Consider the following 2,495-nt stretch of genomic DNA (forward strand, 5'->3'; position numbering starts at 1 on the left):
AACCTGGGCGGAGTTTGCAGATGACCCAAATGAGTAGAACCCGGACAAACAGCGGGGCAAATAAGTAACAGAGCCGGCGCAACCGGTGGGGCCAGGGGGGGGGGGGGGGGCTCTTCCCCCCTTTTTTATTATTATTTTTTTTTATAATACATATGAATACATAGGATCTAACCACTTGGGAGTCCCCTCTTTTTTTTCCCCGGAAGTGCCACCAGATAAACAAAATTGTGGTTCAGCTTTTTTGTTTTGCTTGTTAGTCGATGTTGCATCAGAGGGCTTTTCCTTTATTTCTTGCCAGTCGATAAACCTGGAAGTTGTGGTAAAAGAAGTGCGGGGAAGGCCCTTTTTATTTGGTTGTTAGCTGAAGAAACTAACCCGGAAGTGGCACCAGAAATATACTGGAACCGCCCACTTTTGAAAACGTGGCACCGGCCTTGACCAAAAAAAAAAATAAATAAATAAATAAAATAGATAAATAAATGTGACCGTGCATCACAATACGAACAAAAAGTCGCCTACACTGATTTTGCGTGAGGACTGAAAGTAAGTGAAATGGGTCAACCTAGCCGATCTTGAGTTTTTTCAGATTTTCTGAAAGAGCAAGTCTTCTTTTACATTATGCTAAAATTTGAGGTCATTAAACGAGCGGGAAAGTGTGTTTTTTTTTAGCAGTTTATCTGGAACATATTTGGTAGAATAGTGAGATTAGATGTGTCTTTAGAGTCCCTTTTTCATTTCTGAAAAACCTTAATTGTACACACTCTTCACTTATCAACCCTAATAACTTTAGAAAGGATAGTGCTACTGCTTTGAAAGTTGGCATTAATTATGGACAGAATGTGTTAATGAGGCATGCTTAATGTCAGTTTAATCTGATAATCTCTTCATTGTTTTTACTTAGGTGGTTTACGTACTTCCTGTTTTTTGTCCCATTCATCGCACAGCCAGCACGGTTAATAGACTTCAGAGCCTCTTTTCTCAGTTCACACTTTTCCTGAGTTTGTGCTTTCTTTCCAAAATTTCGATAGGTTAGGAGAGTCCATTTGATTTGAGTTATACATCTTTTTCAGCATATGGTCTTAACTAAAAATTTATGTCCGGCGACTTTTTGTTTGTTTTGTGGTGCAGGGTCACAAATAAATAAATAAATAAATAAATAAATAAACAATCAAACAAACAAACAAACAAAAAAAAAACACAAATAAATTAATAGATAGATAAATACATAAATACATGAACAAAATAAATAAATAAATAAATAAATAAAAATAAAAATAAAAATAAATAAATAAATAGAATAAGACAAAACAAAATACAAGGGAAAGTGGCACTGCCTCAGTTCCAGTACGGGAACCAATGACGTCATAAAGTAATGGCGGGATGATTCTCGTTTATAAGATTACACTCTCAGAAAGGTGACGCCCGTACGGGTAACCTGCTCTATAGTGTTGGCAGAATCTTACTAAGATAATATTTAACCGGCTGATTTTCGCCACAATGCGCATTTTCCATAGGCACCTGCCCAAGTACACTCGGGACTCGTCCTCAACGGGTTAACAAAGTCAACAAGATAATATTTGAAGAGTTTTCTGTAAGAAATCTTCTCGAATGTGGGTCTATATTTCGGAACCTATGCCAATAGGGAATACTCACGAGGAGCAGAACAGGTAGTTTTGAACTCATTTGCGTCTGTCGGATTTAGATGCATCTTGATGTCAGATACCAGTATGACAGATCAGACTGGTGATTGAAGGGGTTCGGAGGGAAAATGTGATCATTAGGGTGATAATTTATTTATGAGTTACGTAATCATGATTTACATAATCATGAAAATATTCTTAGCCTCCCTAAGCCAAAATGAACTATCCTTAAAAATAGCTCTTTATATTCGGCACCAAGATTATTCAATACATTACCAACAGAAACAAGATCCGTAACTTCAATTACCGCATTTTCAAAAGTTATTTCGCACATTTTCTTTGCTAATTATTCTACCTGATTATAATAAACTTCTCTTAGTTCACAATGCCTTCGTAATTACAGTCTCCCATTTACTTGTCACATGTTTGATTATTTTTGTTTATTTGTACTTACATATTGTATACTTTGTGACTTTTCATTTTTTGCGTTGGTTTGTAATGATTATTTCGTGTTTTTTAGTTACATTCTCTTCATTGTATGATTTCTATGTTTTGTCATCATTTCACGGCCTTGCTGAAAAACAGCTTATTTATAGCTCATAGCAAGCTTTTTTTACAGCGGTTAAATAAACTCAACTCAACTCGTAAAGAAGACGCAATGCTCAATGCTGTCATCATGGTAACAGGCAGTCAAGCGCGCAACATTGCCTTTCATGCCAACCCCAACAAAGAATTCAGTCAGAACAATAAGAACCATGAACATGAATATCACTGGCGATGTTGATGATAATGATGACGATGATGATGATGGTGGTGATGATGATGATGATGGTGGTGGTGGTGATGATGGTGGTG

This window comes from Diadema setosum, chromosome 12 (assembly GCF_964275005.1).
Source record: "Diadema setosum chromosome 12, eeDiaSeto1, whole genome shotgun sequence".
Classification (NCBI taxonomy): Eukaryota; Metazoa; Echinodermata; class Echinoidea; order Diadematoida; family Diadematidae; genus Diadema; species Diadema setosum.